This window comes from Bos taurus, chromosome 14 (genome assembly GCF_002263795.3).
Source record: "Bos taurus isolate L1 Dominette 01449 registration number 42190680 breed Hereford chromosome 14, ARS-UCD2.0, whole genome shotgun sequence".
Classification (NCBI taxonomy): Eukaryota; Metazoa; Chordata; class Mammalia; order Artiodactyla; family Bovidae; genus Bos; species Bos taurus.
The window spans coordinates 58,875,190-58,896,410 of record NC_037341.1 but is presented as its reverse complement, the minus strand read 5'-3'; the positions used below and the strand labels follow the sequence as shown (position 1 = coordinate 58,896,410).

The 21,221-nt window shown below is 37.7% G+C and overlaps 1 protein-coding gene and 1 pseudogene across 1 annotated transcript in view; one reads left to right on the top strand and one right to left on the bottom strand.

Annotated features, from left to right (window-relative positions):
• ZFPM2 (zinc finger protein, FOG family member 2) overlaps positions 1–21,221 on the top strand; it is a 524,880-nt gene that overhangs the window by 447,152 nt on the left and 56,507 nt on the right.
• LOC132342238 (large ribosomal subunit protein uL11-like) overlaps positions 3,317–21,221 on the bottom strand; it is a 58,017-nt pseudogene continuing 40,112 nt past the window's right edge.

Below are 21,221 nucleotides of genomic sequence, written 5' to 3'. Positions count from 1 at the left end.
AAGACAGCAAGTACATGGGAGATGGGCGAGTCCTCCGTTTTGTAGGCTTCACAAAACTGCAATTCCTAACTGCCTAGACTACACTCTGCACTGGATTAAGGATGGCTCATTTGGCTCCTATCCCATGCTTCTCAATACTTGATAAATCAGAAACTTCTAAAGTCACAAGAGGTTGTTGCTTTATAGCTTCATCAGTGTCTCTGAGCTTGCAAGATGGTCATGGCTTAAGAATTTTTCATTCAGAGACTTGACTCAGTCAGGCAACACATGTTAACTCTCCTCCTAGTTCAGTTTTGATAATCATTCTACTTTCCTCACTCCAGATGAGGTCTGCAAGGAACCTCTTTTATAGTTCTTTTTCCGGATTTCTGTGACTATTTTGTTACCTAGTCAATAAATATGATAACCTGTCCCTTTAGTATGAGGCTTATAAATTTATATATTTGGAAAATATCCCTGCGGGATTTGTAATTTGTTGCTGGCTGAAAAAAGTGAATAGAAAATTTGTGATTTGCTAGCAGTTTTTGGTGAAAATATGAAAATGTGCCCTTACAGAAAGAAATGATACTGTTGCTTTTAGACAACTAACGCAGTACAGAGGAAAAATGTCTTGGATACATTGTATGTTACAGATTTTAAAGTTGTGGTGAAGTTCTTTGCTTTGTCTTTTTTATTTTTTAATTGAAAAATTAACCTGATTTACTCTATTTACAAAAACAACTCAATTTTTATCATTTTAATAGCAGTTTCCTTTCCAATATGAAAAAATTTTAAAACCTCTATTTAGGACAGATCATGGGGGCTTCCCTGATGGCTAGGATGGTTAAAATTCTAAATCTGCCTGCAGTGAGGGAGACCCAGGTTCTATCCCTGGGTTGGGAAGGTTCCCCAGAGACGGGAATGGCACCCCACTCCAGTATTCTTGCCTGGAGAATTCCATGGATAGAGGAGCCTGGCGGGCTACAGTCCATGGGGTCACAAAGAGTTGGACACGACTGAGCGGCTAACACACACAGAACAGATCATGAGACTCCATGTATATGTGCTAAGTCGCTTCAGTCACGTCCAACTCTTTGCAACCCTGTGTACTGTAACCCACCAGGCTCCTCTGTCCAAGGGATTCTCCAGGCAAGAATACTGGAGTGGGTTGCCGTGCCCTCCTCCCAGGCATCTACCAGACCCAGGGATTGAACACACATCTCTTTCATCGCCTGCATTGGCAGGCAGGTTGTTTACCTCTATTGCCTTCTGGGAAGCCCCGTGAGACTCCACTGTATATAAAATATTGGTTATTTTTAAGAAGAATTTTAATTAACAGACAATATTGTAGAAGTGGGTTTTAAAAGCAGACCTTGTTAAATTTTCAGAATAATACGTAAGATGTAGCCTTGTCTTCAAATTCATCAAGTTGTATTCATTAAATATGTTGATTTTTGTAAGCCAATCTTACCTCAATAAAGTGGTTTAAATTTTTAAAAATAAAGTGTAAGGAAATACCACCAAAAATCCAGTGATCATGTCATCATAAACATATAATCTGAATCAGTTTTAAGTCCTTCCAACTTCTTTATGGATGGAAATGTGAGTGTTAAGCTGTTGGCAGGAAGGAAGAAACATTTTTGCTGTTTTATGTATTGTTGTTGTTGTTTAGTTGCTAAATTGTGTCCAACTCTTTGCAACCCTGTGGTAACCCTCAAAGACTGCTCTGTGTGTGGAATTTTCCAGGCAAGAATATTGGAAAGGGTTTCCATTTCCTTCTCCAGGGGATCTTCCCAACCCAGGGATCGAACCTCTGTCTCCTGAATCCTCTGCACTGGCAGGCGGATTCTTTACCGCTGTACCACTTGGGAAGCATATGAGTCCAAATTGTGTCTCCTGGGATGTGTCTATCCAGTAGGTAGACCAGTAACACACAGCAAACTGTGTTAATCCTTCTCATGAGGACCTTCAAGAAAAGTAAATACCTATTTTATCTTGTTTTCAGAAATGTAACATCTTTGTAAGCACCTAGAAAGATGATTATCCCAACTTGTAGACAAAAGTAATGTTAGCGATAACAAGTTAAAGATGATATGTCACTTTAGCTTGCTTCTTTAATTAAGAGATATTTTAAGTATCGATTTTACACATCTTCCAGTTTAAAAGCATTGATATTGTTTCTCTAATCTAGTGAAATTTTAGTATCCCATGATGGTTACAATTTTAATGAACTAAAGTAGAAATCAAATCACATTGCAGATGCCAATACATTTATAATCTAAAATTGGATACCCTAAGTGTAGAGAACACAGAAGGAACATGAATTCAAATAAAAGATACATCTGTAAACTTCTAGTATACCTCTGCAGTTTAGACATTTGGAAACATTAGTCAAGTTAATATTCATTTCAGTACAAACTGGCTTTGACCTTGAGCCTCCAGTACACTTCAGGATAGTCTAATTTACTGTATTAACACTAGCCCCAATGGGTATCACATTCATAAGGAACCAGTTTGGCATCCTTTGAAAAGTAAGCAGATAAAAATAAAGAATTTTTTTCAATAGTTAGTACACAGGGCTAGCAGTTGACGTTTATTAATTTCTTTCATTTCTTCCACACTGTGGAATAAAATGCCAAGCATATTGATAATTGTTCAGACAAACCTATGAGTCATATTATCACCACTGCACAGACCCCCTAGAAGCAGAGTAAGAAATTAATAAACACTTGAGGATTTATTGGTGCTTGGGTTATTTATTGGGTTTCCCAATGATTGGCTACACATGGAAGCATCATTCCACAAGAATATTGTAATTTATTAGGTAACTTCTTCACTACCTAAACATTTGAATTCTGCTTCTGTACACAAGAACTGTTTCTTCTACAAATGCAATGCAAGTCCATACAGACATTTGTTCTATAAGCAATATCTCTATTTTAATTAATGCCAGATAGAATATCAGTCACTCTCACATTGAATAATAAACTAATTTAACTACTATTATTTCATCAATTTATTTAGAGTTTGTCTTTGGTCATTAAGTATTTCAAAGTTTTTTCTTACAACATTTTTAATTCATTCAGATAAAATGTGTGCATATACACATGTGATATTGCATAACATTTAGGGTGCTCATGAACCTATTGAAGTTTGTCTGTGGCCTTCTTCACGACTTTAGTTCACAACCTCAGACTTAGTAGACAGGTGGTCTGCATGCATGACCACATTGAGCATAAATCTGAGAAGAATTGCTACCAAAGTATCTTCATATTTCATGAAGAGTTGATATGACTTCCCTGTAACTATTTGAATATTCCATATTTCTTTTTGGTTATCAATGACCCTTTATCAAAATATTTTTCTCTGTAGTCTTAATTACTGGGTATTCCACTACCCCACCGCCAGTATCATCGGTCATGTCACATGCGTGGCAGCCCTCAGCGTTGCAGCCCACAAACTAGGCAGCCTCCAAGGTCTCTTTAATGATTCCAGAGAGTTCTCTGGCCGAAGGTTGGTACTGCATCAGTCGGGCAATATTTGCAATCTCATCAAAAACCTTATTTCCATTGAACTTTAAGTTTTTCTGCTTTTTTTTCATTTCTGGGTGGTCCTTGAATGGTTTGATGTTCAGAGAGGGGCAGAGAGTACCACTTCAACCTGGGCCTGCCTGTTCTGAATGGTCAGTTTCACTGTACTCCCAACTTTTCACCAGTTGTCTTGGCCATGTCATCACCCACCTCCTTTGGAGACAGATCCAAGAGAATGACTATGGCAGCCAGGGTACCTGTGACACTGATTTTCCCACTGGAACACCTCAGGTATACAACTTTAATCTTGTTAGGGTCAAATTTGGGTGGCCTGGCAGAGGCAGCTGGTGTAGGGTAAACCAGATGGGGACCACAGAAGAGGCTTGCACCTTGGCCTTCTCTAATCAAGAAACTCCTCCCCAATATAACTTTTAAATGTTAATGTTTTGTTGTGGAGGGTGCTCTCGTGAGCAAATACTACAGTAATATGTAATGTAGATATATATCTTCTACATATTTTTGCATTGTTCCAGAACAGGGCCAGCAACCTAGAAAGATGAGAAAACAAACAAAAACACCTAAATGTACATGTAGGCATACATTTCAATAGATGCAAATATAGATTTTGCTTTAAAAAACCAAACTTTGGTTAGATATCACAACTGTATTGTATTTTAGTCTAACACTTTATCACTGTAAGAGCATGTCAAATCTTCACTGAGAATTCATGAACTCTTAATTTAGATACAATCTATACAGACTGGTTAGTTGATTTCCCAGCTGACATTGAATTAGAAAGTGAAGTGTTTGTTGGCAGCAGGGACAGTGACAAACTTAAGAAGTAAATAACAACAACAACAACAAATTCCAGTAAAGAAATAAAATATTTAAGTGCCAGGTCCTTAAGGAGAAGAGTGACTGCCTCAGTAACCTCTGAGAACACTGCTGTAAAATAATGCACGCTTCAAATGATTCTCTGTTCTCTGACCTCAGTTTAAGCGGAAAAGGGGGAAAAGACTATAGATTTTAGCAAGAGTAGCATTAAAGAATGGTCAAGTAACAACTTTTCACCTTTACCATGGTAAATAATACAGATCAAACAACTCAGTCACAGATTATAACAACTGAAGTCAATGTAGTTGTAATATTTTTGTCCAGTTATTTGATGCCAACCGTCCAGGTCCGTGTGGGTACTTGAATTGCATTAAAGGTTTTTCTTCTATTCCTAACGTTCAGTAATTTACTTAGGTTGTTCCCATCTACTGGGATTGTATTTATGAATATTCATGTTTATAGGGAGGAATACACAAGCATATGGGGGATGCCTACTTGGCTGCAGAATTCCCTGTAACCCGTTTCATAGAAATATTCAGTTTGGATCAATTTTGCTTTCTTTTTCTGAGAGAGCACTTTCAGCTGTCTTGCTTGTTGATACCTTTGATTGCTCTTATATAAACAGTAAAGACACTTTGCAGCTATAGTTTTTCCAGGGCTTCTGGGCAGATATGCTTTTAACAGTGTCTTTCAAGTCTTCTTAGGAATGTTTCAGAAATGGTGGGTTAGAGGTTGGTGCAAAAAAAGCCAACAATTTGTAAGGGAAGTGCTGCCAATACAAATAATAGTGTCATGCTTTCAGGTCTGTTTCATGGAGGGCTGAAGTTTGTGTTTCTGTCTACAAGTTTGCTTCCTTATGACCCCCTTTTCTTTTCCCTTTATGCTCTCCTAACTCCAGAAATTATTGTATTTGGCTTAAAATGTGAAAAATGCTCCTTAATATGGGGACACTTTGGCTAATGGACTTAGGTCAAAATAATCGATCCTGAAGACAAGGTAATCCACCCAAATCCAATCTTTATGCTCTTCTTAATTTTATTACATGCTTCACAGACAGTCAAAACTGGGTTCAGAAATGGCAACTATTATGCAGCGTTTAAATCCATTTGCCTCACATAGGTCTGTCTATCAGAAATAAAATATTTCACAAACATGCTTTTATCATCCTCTCCCATCTCTGGCAAAGATAAAAACACAGAGAGAAGAAGAAGAGGGGTTCAAAAAGAATTAATCAATGTAAATATAAGAGCTGTGGCTGATGCCAACATATTAGTGCTCATTCTAATGCAATATGAAGAATAAAACAATAAAAAAGATAATGGTAAATAATTTTAATAGCATAGAAATACACCCTAAAGCCAAATCACATTGTAAAAATAGTAAAATTAGCTTTAATTATGGGTGTGCAATTCTATATTAGTAAAATACCACAAAAGTCCAGCACACTAATATATAAATATAATCATTTCAGAGTCATGGAAAATAGACAGAAAACCATTTTCTTATAGAACATAAAAGCGTAATAAAAAGTTAAAATAGTGGTCTACTTTATTTACCCAGTAAATCGTCACTGCAGGCCTATTGTGTGTGATAGGTGTTGTCCTAGACACCAAATTCAGCAGTGAACCTCTTCCCTTAAGAGTTCATATCCCAAGAGAGGAGGAAGATGATAAATAAAGACACAAAATGTATCCTTGGTTAAATGTTTAAAAGCATTATAGAGAAAAAAGAAGTCAGAAAAAACCCAGAGGGAGGTTTGAAATTTAAAATAAGATAGTAGGACTTCCTGGTGATCCAGTGGTTGAAACTCTGTGCTCCCAATACAGGGGACACAGGATCGATCCCTGGGTGGGGAACTAAGATCCCACATGCTGCTGGTGTGGCAAAATAAAATAAGATGGTGAAGGAAGACCTTATTTAGAAGGGGGCATTGGAGAAATTCTAAAGGGAATAAAGAGTCTAGTCATGAAATTGTCTTAGGCAGGAATATCCACGGTAGAAGCAAGAATGCATTGGCATGTTTCATGAACAGCAGGGCAACCTAGAGTGCCCGGACAAAATGAAGGAGGAGGGAAGTGTGGCAAATGAACTCAGAAGACCCTGAGCGAAGGAAACTGAGAAGGAGCTGCCAGTGAGATTGGAAGAACCAGGAGACGGTGCTGAGGGAAAGCCAAGGGCAGAAAAGTTTTCACAGAGAAACTGTTTTCTGTTTTTCTGATGTTGAAGTAAGACAAGATCCAAGAAACGGGATTTAGCAATGGCTTTGCTGATATCCGGGCTTCCCTGATAGCTCAGTTGATAAAGAATCCGCCTGCAATGCAGGAGACCCCAGTTCAATTCCTAGCTTGGGAAGATCCACTGGAGCAGGAATAGGCTACCCACTCCAGTATTCTTGGGTTTCCCTTGTGGCTCAGTTGGTAAAGAATCTGCCTGCAGTGCGGGAGACCTGGATTCGATCCCTGGGTTGGGAAGATCCCTTGGAGAAGGGAGAAGCTACCCACTCTAGTATTCTGGCCTGAAGAATTCCATGGAATGTGCAGTTCATGGGGTTGCAAAGAGTCGGACATGACTGAGCGACTTACACTTTCACTTTGATGATATTGACAAGAAAACCAATAGATGCTGAAGTAAGCGCTGTTGAAATGTTCAACTAAGAGAGCACAAAAAGAGGAAAGTATTTCAAGGAGTTTTGCTTTAAATGCTACTGCTGCATGTGTGCTCAGTTCAGTTCTGTTCAGCTCAGTCGTGTCTGACTCTTTGCAACCCCATGGACTGCAGTACACCAACCTTCCTTGTCCATCACCAACTCCTGGGGTTTATTCAAACTCATGTCCATCAAGTCGATGATGCTGTGCAGCATTCTCATCCTCTGTCATCCCTGTCTCCTCCTGCCTTCAATTTTTCCAAGCATCAGGGTCTTTTTAAATGAGTCATTTCTTCTCATCAGGTGGCCAAAGTGTTAAGAGTTTCAGCTTCAACATCAGTCCTTCCAATGAATATTCAGGTCTGACTTCCTTTAGGATGGACTGGGTGGATCTCCTTGCAGTCCAATGGATTCTCAAGAGTCTTCTCCAACACCACAGTTCAAAAGCATCAATTCTTCAGTGCTCAGCTTTCTTTACAGTTCAACTCTCACATCCATATATGACTACTGGAAAAACCATAGCCTTGACTAGATGAATCTTTGTTGGAATGTCTCTGCTTTTTAATATGCTATCTAGGTTGGTCATAACTTTTCTTCCAAGGAGTAAGCGTCTTTTAATTTCAAGGCTGCAGTCACCATCTGCAGTGATTTTGGGGCCCAGAAAAATAATCTGCCACTGTTTCCACTGTTTCCCCATCTATTTGCCATGAAGTGATGGGACCAGATGCCATGATCTTAGTTTTCTGAATGTTGAGCTTTAAGCCAACTTTTTCACTCTCCTCTTTCACTTTCATCAAGAGGCTCTTTAGTTCTTCTTCACTTTCTGCCATAAGGGTGGTGTCATCTGCATATCTGAGGTTATTGATATTTCTCCCGGCAATCTTGATTCCAGCTTGTGCTTCTTCCAGCCCAGTGTTTCTCATGATGTACTCTGCGTATAGGTTAAATAAGCAGGGTGACAATATACAGCCTTGACGTACTCCTTTTCCTATTTGGAACCAGTCTGTTGTTCCATGTCCAGTTCTAACTGTTGCTTCCCAACCTGTGTACAGATTTCTCAAGAGGAAGGTCAGGTGGTCTGGTATTCCCATCTCTCAGAATTTTCCACAGTTTGTCGTGATCCACACAGTCAAAGACTTTGTCATAGTCAATAAAGCAGAAATAGATGTTTTTCTGGAACTCTCTTGCTTTTTTGATGATCCAGCAGATGTTGGCAATTTGATCTCTGGTTCCTCTGCCTTTTCTAAATCCAGCTTGAACATCTGGAAGTTCATGGTTCAAGTATTGTTGAAGCCTGGCTTGGAGAATTTTGAGCATTACTTTACTAGTGTGTGAGATGAGTGCAATTGTGCAGTAGTTTGAGCATTCTTCGGCATTTCCTTTTTTGGGGACTGAAATGAAAACTGACCTTTTCCAGTCCTTTGGCCACTGCTGCGTTTTCCAAATTTGCTGGCCTATTGCATGCAGCACTTTCAGAGTGTCATCTTTTAGGATTTGAAATAGCTCAACTGGAATCCCATCACCTCCACTAGCTTTGTGATGCTTCTTAAGGCCCACTTGACTTCACATTCCAGGATGTCTGGCTCTAGGTGAGTGATCATGATTATCTGGGTCATTAAGATCTTTTTTGTATGGTTCTTCTGTGTATTCTTGCCACCTCTTCTTAATATCTTCTGCTTCTGTTAGGTGCATACCATTTCTGTCCTTTATCGAGCCCATCTTTGCATGAGATGTTCCCTTGGTATCTCTAATTATCTTGAAGAGCATGTGAGCTCAGTTGTGTCGAAACCCATGGACTGTAGCCCACCAGGCTTTTCTGTCCATGGGATTTCCCTGGCAAGAGTACTAGAGTAGGTTGCCATTTCCTCCTTCAGGGGATTTTCTTGACCCATGAATCTAACCTGTGTCTGTTGTGTCTCCTGCATTGGCAGGTGGATTCTTCACCCCTGCGCGACCTGGGAAACCCTTGCTTTAAATGTGAGCAGATAAATAAGAGTTAGAGGGTTTTTGTTGTTGCTGTTGTTTACAATAAAGATACAAAAAAAATACATACAAAAAAGTATGATGTTTTCATTCTGATAGGAATGATCTCGTTGAGACTGAAAAATTGAGGCTTACAGGAAAAATGGGGAGTAACTAACACCAAAGTGGAAGGTGGCTTTAAATAAAGGCATGGTAAGCACATCCAAAATAATAGTCATAACAGCAGAGTGTGTGGACATTACCTATAGTTGAGTGCTGTCAAGGTGGAAATAAAATTCTCTTCTGATGACTACAATTTTCTTAGTTAATAAGGAAGCAAAGTTAAGAGAATGGAAGGGGAATGGGTGTTGGAGAATGAATGGACTACAGAAAGGTAGTATGCTTGCTGGAAAACACTACCAACCCATGTAATATTATTGATCATGAATTTATTTTAATTGGAGGCTAATTATTTTACAATATTGTAGTGGTTTTTGCCATACATCAACATGAATCAGCCACGGATGCAGATGTGTCCCCCGCATCCTGAACCCTGCTCCCACCTCCCTCCCCATCCCATCTCTCTGGGTTGTCACAGTGCACCGGCTTTGAGTGCCCTGCTTCATGCATCGAATTTGCACTGGTCATCTATTTTACATATGGCAATATCCGTGTTTCAATGCTGTTCTCTCAAATCGTCCCACCCTAGCCTTCCACAGAATCTAAAAGTCTGTTCTTTACATCTGTGTCTCTTTTACTGCCTTGCATATAGGATCATCATTACCATCTTTCTAAATCCCATATATATGTGTTAATACACTGTATTGGTATTTCTCTTTCTGACTTACTTTACTCTGTGTAATAGGCTCCAGTTTCATCCACCTCATTAGAACTGACTCAAGTATATTCTTTTTGTAGCTGAGTAATATTCCATTGTGTATATGTACCACACTTCCTTATTCGTTTGTCTGCTAATGGACATCTAGGTTGCTTCCTTGTCCTAGTTATTGTAAACAGTGCTGCAGTGAACATTGGGTACATGTGTCTCTTTCAAGTCTGACTTCCTCGATGTGTATGCCTAGCGATGGGATGGCTAGATCATATGGCAGTTCTATTTCCAGATTTTTAAGGAATCTCCACACTGTTGTCCATAGTGGTGGTACCAGTTTGCATTCCCACCAACAGTGTAAGAGGGTTCCCTTTTCTCCACACTTGTTTTTTGTGGACACTCGTTTCCAGCACTTACTTTTTGTAGACTTTTTGATGGCAGCCATTCTGACTTATGTGAGATGATAACTCATTGTGGTTTTGATTTTCACTTCTCTAATAGTGAGTGATGTTGAGCATCTTTTCATGTGTTTATTAGCCATCTGTATGTCTTCTTTGGAGAAATGTGTGTTTAGTTCTTTGGCCCACTTTTTGATTGAGTTGTTCATTTTTCTGGTATTGAGTTGCATGAGCTACTTGTATATATTGGAGATTAATTTTTTGTTAGTTGTTTCATTGGATATTATTTTCTCCCATTCTGAAGGCTGCCTTTTCACCTTGCTTATAGTTTCCTTTGATGTGCTAAAGCTTTTATGTTTAATTAGGTCCCATTTGTTTATTTTTGTTTTTATTTCCATTACTCTGGGATGTGGGTCATAGAGGATCTTGCTGTGGTTTATGTCAGAGAGTGTTCTGCCTATGTTTTCCTCTAAGATCTTTATATTTTCTGATCTTACATTTAGATCTATAATCCATTTTGAGTTTATTTTTGTGTATGGTGTTAGAAAGTGTTCTAGTTTCATTCTTTTAAAGGTGGTTGACCAGTTTTCCCAGCACTACTTGTTAAAGAGATTCTCTTTTCTCCATTGTATATTTTTGCCTCCTTTGTCTAAGATAAGGTGTCCATAGGTGTGTGGATTTATCTCTGGGCTTTCTGTTTTGCCTGCTGATGTACATCTAGGTTGCTCCTCTGTCCATGGAATTTTCTAGGCAAGAATACTGAAGTAGGTTGCCATTTCCTTCTCAAGGGGATCTTCCCGACCCAGGGATCGAACCCTCATCTCCTGTATCTCCTGCATTGGCAGACAGATTCTTTACCACCGCACCACCTTATCACTGTTTTTTTAATTCTTCCCTGTTGTGATTTTAATGTTCACTTATGTACAAGAGAATGACATTTCATCTGCTGAATTGTATAAATGCCCAACCAAAAAAAAATGCTTATTTTAAAAAGAAACCTTTGAAGTATAAGGGATATATACTGAAAATCTTTTCTCCTCTTTGGGGTCTGAGAAAATGAGTGGTCACTAGCTTAATAGAAGGTCTTTTCATCCTATTAGACATCAAAGTTTTGGACTGTCCAGTGTTTCAGATAAAAACTTTTTTGGCCCAATTGTAGGGATGTTTACAGCTCCTTTCAAAAGTGGAGTCATTCCCAATGTATTTATGATATTTGGGAGAAATATGCCAGTATGTCATTGGTAACTACGTTGTTTAATTATATGTGTTTAAATTTAAGCATTAAGTATTTGAACAGAGACAGACAAGAACCTGAATCCTGGTCTGCCGCCTACTAGCTGTGAGTAAGCTATGTAATCTCATTGACTCTCAACTTTCTAATCTATAAAAAGAAAATAATACCTAAAAAATAAATAAATAAATAAATTTAAGCATTCAGTTGGAATGTTAAGCCTCTCCTAGTTAGTATTCCCCATTGCATAAAATAACAGGGTAAAAACACACACTCATTTGAAATGTGATTATTTCACTAGCACACAAGTACTACTCATAAACTACTGCTTTTAAGAAAAGCTATAAAAATATGAGACATATTCATTTGTATTCTCTCAGCATGTGTGTGTGTGTGTGTGTGTGTGTGTGTGTGTGTAGTATAGTAACTATGGAGAAGTTTTGTTCTAGCTTTTGGTGAATTTTGGTCAATAGGGATAGCCAATCTGATCTCAAACCTCACTTCTTCATTAATATACATTGAAACCTCAATCAGAAACATTGCCTCTGTTTCCCTTTGTTAAGGCTGACACAGTCTTCAAGTTGACCTAGGAAACCCTGCTTGTTATTGCAGATACCAGTGGTTTTCAGGATATTCTCAATTTGCCCTGACATTCCTGGCACAAAACTGAAGCGCTATGAAACCAGTATGTGTGTAACCAAATGCTATGTTCAAAGCATTGTGTGATTTTTTCTGAAATATAGGGATGCTTGAATGAACTCAAAGAGTCTGTGACACAAGGAAAAAAAAACCTTTAAATAGTAACTAAGGCATTTTTTTTTCTTATTTCAGCATATAAAAACAAGGGAATGTAATGATTTTAATAATTAAGGATGCAGACTAATGCACACATTTTGCAGCACTAATAAAAACTTCCTGTTATCATCTCTGTTTTTAAGAATGAAGAAGGCATTTCCTTAATGCACTTCAGTGCTTCCCTTGCCAGCTCTGTTCAAGCTCAGAATTTGATAACATTTCCAAATTGTAAAAATAAAAAATAGCATTAAAAATTGATTTAAGTCCAACTTTTCCAAATCAGTTAACCCAAAGGTTAAGTGCTACTGCACTTGACCTAAGAGAGAGTTTGGTCTCTTTTTATAAGACCTGAGTATAAAGAATAAAGACAGCGTTTTTCTTCTTCTCTTTTTTAAAGAAGCCACATGTAATGTTCTCTGAGTTAAGTTTTACCATTCATAATGAATGCAGTCTCGCCATTCAAATGCGACCATAAGTACACAGAAGATAAGAATTTAATTAAATGTAGATTAAAACCAAACAGGAAAACACACTAGCTGATAATTTTATCCCATCCTCTGGCCATATTTTTTATACTTCCTTCTTGTTCTTCTTTGGGCTATAGCTTATCAACATGCCGATAGTACCATAACTCATTACATCTGATGGTGCAGCGGAAATGTGCAGGCTCTGTGCTTGGATTTCCGAGGCACTTAAAATGCAAAGCATGTAAATGTCTCTGTTAAATATACTAGTGTGCTAACACTAGTGAAAAGAAAGTGATTCTGAAAAAAAATCTTTCAACCTCTCACAAGAAGCATTAGTAGCAAATGGAATTTTCAAAGTGGAAACAATTCGTGTTTTCACACATAGATGGTAGGCTTAATATTTTGAGGTTGAGCTCCTTTAATAGTTGGCAAGTTTGACTGCCAATCAACTTGCTTAGATTACTTCAGTGTATGTAGAGTTTGGTCAACATACATTTATATTTCTGTAGGAGAATGATGTTTTTGTTTTTGTTTTTTCCATTGGTGGCCTTAATGGAGTAACCATCTTTGTGCTTGAACATTGCTCTCATTATTCTTATATAAAATCTCCCTAAATTATCTCCTGTTATTTAATCTGAATCTATTGAATTGTTGAGGTAGAGGCCACAAAATCTTAGAGCGACAGAAAGCTTTCGTTACTAAGATGATTCATATATATTGCTATTGCTATTGCTAAGTCACTTCAGTCGTGTCCGACTCTGTGTGACCCCATAGATGGCAGCCCACCAGGCTCCCCCGTCCCTGGAATTCTCCAGGCAAGAACACTGGAGTGGGTTGCCATTTCCTCCTCCAATGCATGAAAGTGGAAAGTGAAAGGGAAGTTGCTCAGTCATGTCCGACTCTTCGAGACCCCATAGACTGCAGCCTTCCAGGCTCCTCCATCCATGGGATTTTCCAGGCAAGAGTACTGGAGTGGGGTGCCATTGCCCTCTCTGATGAACAGAAATAATTTTTAGAAAAAATTAGATAAACTGATTATGCTTAATTATGCTTAATCAGTTTATCTAATTTTTTCTAAAAATTTTTTCTGTTCATCGTGGAAATAAGCAATGAAGAGTTTTTTAAAATCAAGGTCATTTTAGAGGAAGACTATAGACCAAATACAATAATTTTTAAATTCAAAGGAGAATACATACTGGATCTGTTAATTAAATGTTAGGCTAAGGTTTAGAATGTCAGTGCATTCTTCATTATGCAATCTTGATTTATTAAGCATTAGTAAAGCATAACTGAATCATTTCTGTATTTGCATGGTGTATATCTAAACTAAGAACCCTAAGAAGCATAACATACATTTAAAAAAAAAATAGACATAAAATGCTGTGGGTAATGTCTTTTGAAAGGTAAATAATGGGTGACTTTTTTTGTTCGGCAATGGGTTTTTTGACTCACACAAATGAAGAGGACTTTTCAATTAAAAGCTCTCTGAAAAAATGATTTAGGTTTTTTGGAATTCCCTGGAGATCCAGTATTTGGAACTTGGTGCTCTCACTGCCAGGGCTCAGGTTCAATCCCTGGTCAGAGAACTCAGATCCCACATGCAAGCTGCATGGCATAGTCAAAAAAAAAATATATTTTAAGATTTAGTTTTCCTTCTTTAATGTAATCTTGAATGTAAACTAGATGGTTTAAAGTACTCAACTGATAGTATCACTTACTTGCATTAATTGTCACATGGTCACTTTGCTCTCAAATTGACATATTAAGATGCATTGACATAGCTGCCAATTTTGCCTTTAGGAATAAATCAAAAGAATTAACTCAGTTTTCAAGATAACAAAAGTTTCACCATCTAGGGAAACAATGTTTGATGAAGCGAACCTGTATTTTCTTGCCATTAAATTACTTGGAAAAGTGAGACTGGCAATATGAACGTGAACTGAAGTGTGGAAACTAGCTGGACAGAGTGGCTTTATCCAGACTGCTAGCGATCTTGTTGAGGCATCAGTAGTACCTTCTATCTAAAGCATTCATCTTTGGTCCCCTTTTCATAAGTTAATTTCACTGATGACGTTAAGAAGGAACAAAATAAAATTTTGGAATGTAAAACTGAAATGCAAAATGGACGAACGTGTCTGGGGATTTTGCAAAGATATATTAAAAATGCTTCTGTCTGCTAAAAATTTTAAATATAAAAAGAAAACTGACCAAGTAATCTGCATATATCTTTGTAATGTGTAGGAATTAAAATTACTAATCTCTGAGGCACTTAAAAATGATGAAAGATAAGCAAACATCTCCCTGGCATGCCATGAGAGCAGAGAAAATGTTTTTAAACATTAAATCTAATAAATTCTCCCCTTTTATTCAAATATTTAAAGGCAAAAGGAGAAAAATGTTTCCATGAAATTTGCATTACTTCTCCCACAGGCTCCCAGTCCACCTTAGGTTCTTTTCTGTGGGGAAGCTCTAAACCCCACTTGCCTTGCAATATCTTCTTATGTTACATCCTGCTCATGGCTGTGGTTTTCTCCCCTCCAGGACTGCCGCCTCTTCCAGGACAGTCCAGTATAGTGTGCCAAATGACTGGTAGGTCATCACAAGCAAATACTGTCTTTTAAGATGAAAGAGAATGAAAAAGAAGGAGGGAGGGAGGGGGATAGGATGGTAATGGGGAGGAAAGGCTGGGGAAGGAAAAAGGAGGGAAAGTCAGAGAGAGGAAGGCAAAAATTGACCTAACCAGACAAATGCTATCCTCTCTAGTACTTAATCAGGCTGGAAATGATGCCCATTTCAGAAGAACTGAGAATTTCAGCTTAAGGAACAGTTTAGGGAGAAAAATACGGAGGGAACGGTCTGTAAGATTTCTCCTGGGCCACACAGTCTTTGTTATTGTTCAGTCCCTAAGTCCGACTCTTTGCAGCCCCGTGAACTGCAGCACGCCAGGCTCCTCTGTCCTCCACTATCTCCCAGAGTTTGCTCAGATTCTTGTCCATTGAGTTGGTGATGCTGTCTAACCATCTCATCCTCTGCTGCCCCCTTCTCCATTTACCTTCAATCTTTCCCATCATTAGGATCTTTTCCAGTGAGTCGGCTCTTTGCATCAGATAGCCATAGTATTAGAACTTCAGCATCAGTCCTTCCAATGAATATTCAGGGTTGATTTCCTGGATTGACTGGTTTGATCTCCTTGTAGTCCAAGGGACTCTCAAGAGTCTTCTCTAGTATCACAATTCAAAAGCATCAGTTCTTTTGTTCTCAGCCTTCTCTATGGTCCAACTCTCACATCTGTACATGACTACTGGAAATCCATAACTTTGACTATAGTGACCTTTGTCAGCAAAGTGATATCTCTGCTTTTTAATACCCTTGGCCACATTAGTGAGTGTTAGTGGCCAAAAATGAGAATGAGAAACGTGTACTTTAATGCTTTGTCAAGGTCAAAACACAGGGAAAAGAATGGGACTGATATTTATTGAATACCTACTGTGTGATGAGAATGCTACTTTACTGTTGATGTTGTTGTCGAGTCGCTAAGTCATGCCTGACTCTTTTGAGACTCCATGGACTGTAGCCCACCAAGCGCCTCTGCTCATTGGATTCTCCAGGCAAAAATAATGGAGTGGGTTGCCATTTCCTTCCCCAGGGGATCTTCCCAACCCAGGAATCAAACCCACGTCTCCTGCATTAGCAGGCAGATTCTTTATTGCTGAGCCACCATGGAAGCTCTATTTTACTGTTATCTTTTTAAAAAATCACCATAGACTGCATTATTCACATGCTACAAATGCAGATTCTGAGACTCAGGGAATGTGAGTAACTTACCTCCCATCAAAGAATGGATTCCAGAAGGGTTTACAAGCAGAGCTCTGCAGCCACAGCAATCTGTACTTGTCTCTGCAACAAACTTAATTATTTGAAAAATACCGTTTCATAAATAGTATATTCAATTGTGATTTTAAAATCAATATTGTTCAAGGAAAATGAATTAGATGAGTACAGTAAAATCAGGGAATTATGGAAACAGTGCACATTTCTATATTATGAGTGTTTTGTGTTAGGAAGTTATTTCTGTCACGATTTTACTGAGGTGCTTGAGAAATTAGGGATTTTACTCCATGTAGCATGTGTGTCTATTTTGACAATATATCTTTGGTCGCTACATGTTGAGCTGTTTTCTTAAGGCTGAAATGATCAAGAGTAGTTTCACAGTTTGCCTGATTCAGAGGAGCATTGGTAGACCACAACCAATCTTTCCATGAGGGAAATTAGTGAAAAGTATCTTAAAATAAACTCTGACATTTTACTTGTAAATGTAAGAAATCCATTTTGGAAGAAATATACAAGAAGGATTGTCATAAAAATGGGCTTACCCTGGAACAAAGCTGCTAAGACAGCTGCGATCACTCAGGATATTTTAACTTTACCCTTTCTCTGAGGGAGATCATTTTCTCATCAAGCCCTGAATAACTGAATTATCAGTTTAGCATGCAGGCTTTTAAGTGAATACAAGGTAGATTTTTCCTAACAGGTTTGATAATTTCTTCAAGATATTCTCTATGTTAATCAGACGTAAATAGTAGGGAAAAGTGAAGAAGGAAAATGTTTCTCTACCAATAATCATATCATACAGAATTAAACATTTTTATTACACTTCAAAGTAAAACCTGATTTATTTCCACTTTTTCAAACTGTTCTATGACTTCACAGGAAAACCAAAATGGATTGTAGGAGTCTGCATGGATAGGAAAAATTGCATCTCAAATAATTAAAGTAAAATAATTATAACAGAGACTAGAAGTTGAAATATTATTGAAATATTTCTGGTAATGGGTAGTTAAAGTCACCTCCATTGCAGTCAGATTGGAAGTCAGATTGTAACGAATGCATGTTACAGCATTAAACAATAACACATTCTTCCCAGGAAAACTAAAATGACAGGTGTAGCCATTGATGCTTCAAGCATATACTCTGACCTCAAGACTCACAATCTGCTACAGTCTGTAGAGCACATACTGTGGAGTCAGAATTATGCTGAGAGAAAGAACTAGAAATGTCGTATAGGAGCTTCATCTTCTTTACTGCAAAATATGTATTTCAGTGTCTTATGGAGATAACATTTTAAAAATAAAATGGAAATGAACATCTCCCTGACTGCTTGCTTCTCTTCCTCATTTTCTTAAGCACAAAGGAGGTTTATGAGTGATGGAAGCTATATTTATATAGCCTTTTAAATGAATGATGCTGTGCTATTTGACCTTAGGTAGATTGTTTAAAAAAAAAAAAAGTTCTTCAGCCAAGTGTGTCTTAGTTATATTTGAAACTGGATTCTCACTGCATTTTTTATTTAAATAGTTTGCCTTAATGATCAGAGCTCATAGATTTCAGAATTATGCAAAAGATGAAAATAAAACTAGCATTAGTCGAATTCATATTTCTGCAATTCATCCGTTATTACATTTTGTAGTTCTCTGCAGATCATTACTTTGTGCTTGGTTTTTCTCCTGTTTCCAATTTTGTCTAATTCGCAGTCACAATTTCTACATTATAACCCACTAAAGATTTTATTTTTCTTTCATTTCAGTAACCATTATTTGAATCATAAAAAAATGCATTACTGTATTCATAATGTACTGCTCATGTGACAGTTTTTGAACTTTAATATTCTTTTCTGTAACGTGCTGGCTTAGCAGCCTATAAAAGAGACATATTGTTTGTAATGTTTCTTACCCACAACAAATGGTGTGATTCGGGGGTTTATGAAATGGCAGTAGTTTTCTAAATTTGTGATTCTTCTGTGTTCCGTCGTCAAGAACAGTTGTACATCTGCTCAGCACAGACTTCCCGAGACTATGAACTTTAATTGAGGAAAAATAATGAGGGTTCAGGGACTACTGATACGGAGTTGGTTGCAAAGCAGGTGCCCCGCTGCCAGATCAATGGATTATTTACTCCTTTGTCATAAACAGGAAACAGTTGTTTGTGGTGACTACACGCATATTTTGCAGCCCCTGTACATATTCTCCTTCCTTGTCAACGCAGAACATTCTACATAGTGCTTAGCTGATGATTTAACATAACTATATGGAATAAGCAAACAACACTTGTTCTGTTTTAATAATTAACCACCTCGTTTGTAAAAGAACTTTAGGAGTGATTTCAAGAACACGCAAAGTCATATGTGCTTCCAGCCCTTACCTCTCAACTCATATTGTTACAGTCATAAACTCTCTATATAATTGTCCAAATATTTTTCTGCCTCTCTTTATAGACATTTGAAAGTAGAAAATCTTTTTCTCCCCGTAAATACACAGGGAGATCTAAAATACAAATTGTAGTTTTAGAAATTTCATTAGGACCCCTAACAGTTTGTATAGGTTTTTCAAACCACTGGAGTAGAATTTCTCAGGATATAATTGGGAGGTTGAGGCGGGGCAGGGAGGCAGAGCTCAGAATCCTTTTCTGAGTGTGTAAAAAAAAAGTACATTGGGCTTTCTGTAGGCATCTGGTTTCTGACTGTGTTGGATCTATCTCCGACACACCTGAGCAGGACCAACCTAAGAAGCGAGGGTCACCCAAAGGGGGCGTGTTCCTCTCTCAGCTCTCCTCATTAGCAAACCAAACGAAGGGCTGTGGGATGCCTGGAATTAGCTGCAATTTCCACCATGACAAGTGACTTTTTGTGTTACATAATGATATGCTGGGAATTTAAATCCTAGGTTCTAGAGATCAGTGGTTTAAATTCTAATGATGGGTTTTGTAGCGCTGATGCCTGACTTTTCACACTTGGAGGTTGGGGAGCCATAGAAACCACACCAGAAACTTTATACACAGAGCCCACCCATGGACAGCTCCTCTGAACCCTCAGACAGTTCACGCAAGTCTCATCGCTCAACTAGAAATGTTATAATAGAAACTGTCCTTGGAAATAGTCTTCATTTTTATTATTAAATTTCTCTTAATTCCTTTTGCAATTGGGATTACTACCGGAATTCTGAATTATGTTGAAAAGAACTGCTACCGGAGAAGACCAAATTTTTGTGAAAGGAAAAAACACTTGGATTTCTAAAGTGTCAATGATTAAAGCTAAATACATTAAATAATAAGTAACTTTACATTTAACCAAAGTATGATGTTGGACAATCTGATTAATCTGCCTCAAATTTTGAAGACACTTTGGTAGAAAAATAAAATCTTTTTTTTTGTTGTTAACCATATGTTAATTGCTACATGATATAATAATGTAACAATGCATCTTTTCTACCACAAAGTGGGACAAAAATTTCATTAAAAGTGGAAATAAAAATAATACTTCAATTATTTATACCAAATAATTGCTGATAGTTAAATGTGATATTTTTTACGTGAACATAGGATTTTGTACTGATGTTTCTGCAAATGTTTATACTCGGAATAGGTCTTGTAACAGTGTTAGCATTTCTAGTATGCTATTACATATCTTAACAATACTTATGCTTAGGTTTTTAATTCGTGCTTGCTAAATACTATAGGCAAATATTCACTGCCTGATATTTTCCCCTATTACTAATTAACTATCATAAATACAGTCATCATGATCATGTTGAATCTCCCATCAGTACTGTAGGAATAAAGTACAAATGAAATTCACCTTTGTTTTCCACTGGGGTGAGTGGGGGATTGTTAGGTTAGAATCAACAAAATTTCCTTTGACTCCAAAAACAAGAATGAGAATCAGGGCAAATTACACTTATGAACAATTAGGGATGTGGTTGCTTTATTTCTGTTGATAAGAAGGCTTAAATTAAGACATAGTTGAATTATTTAATTTAAAAGCAAATATTCAACTATAAATCTATATTTAACAGGCTTTATAAAGAATTTCTTCTGTCTACACTCTTGAAAATATGTAGCGTCAGACATCGAATTATTCCTTCCTAAGCGTGTGCTTTATTCTAGACAGCAGGAAGTAGTACATTCAGGCTCGGAAGCTCTGTCATATCATGCAGGGAGGAAAAGTTTGAGATGAAGTGACATCAATGAAAATTCTCTGAATAAAAGACATCAGGAGCAAAGTCTTTGTCTAGGACCCCTGATCTCTAGAGATGAATATTGTACCTGAATTTCTTGTTCTGTGACCTGCTGTTCTCAGTGGAATCTAATTTTTCAAAAAGAATGTAAGAAATCTGAATTGTAAGAGAAAAGAGGTAGTGACTAATTTTTTTCTATCGATGAAGGTAAAGCATGTGATTCCCCCCTCCCCCTTTTTAACACAGATGTGTCTGAGGGATAACAGAGAACAAAACCTGGACATGATTTGTAAGCCCAAACATGATTGTTGCAAAATTGGCCCTGGCTGTAGAAGATTTAAGTAGCTCTTGTTAGGAGGATTTTCGTAGTGGATGACAAGTCTGCCATAGCTACAGACCTTAAGTGTGTCTGCTTTCCTTCATTTTGTGATGGTCAGGGGAAATTTTGTGTGTGGTGTGTGTGTGTGTGTATATGTTCAGGTATAGTAATTGTAACAGCAGAAGCAGGGAAGGCTAACTCCATTTTCAGGAAGATATTTAGCA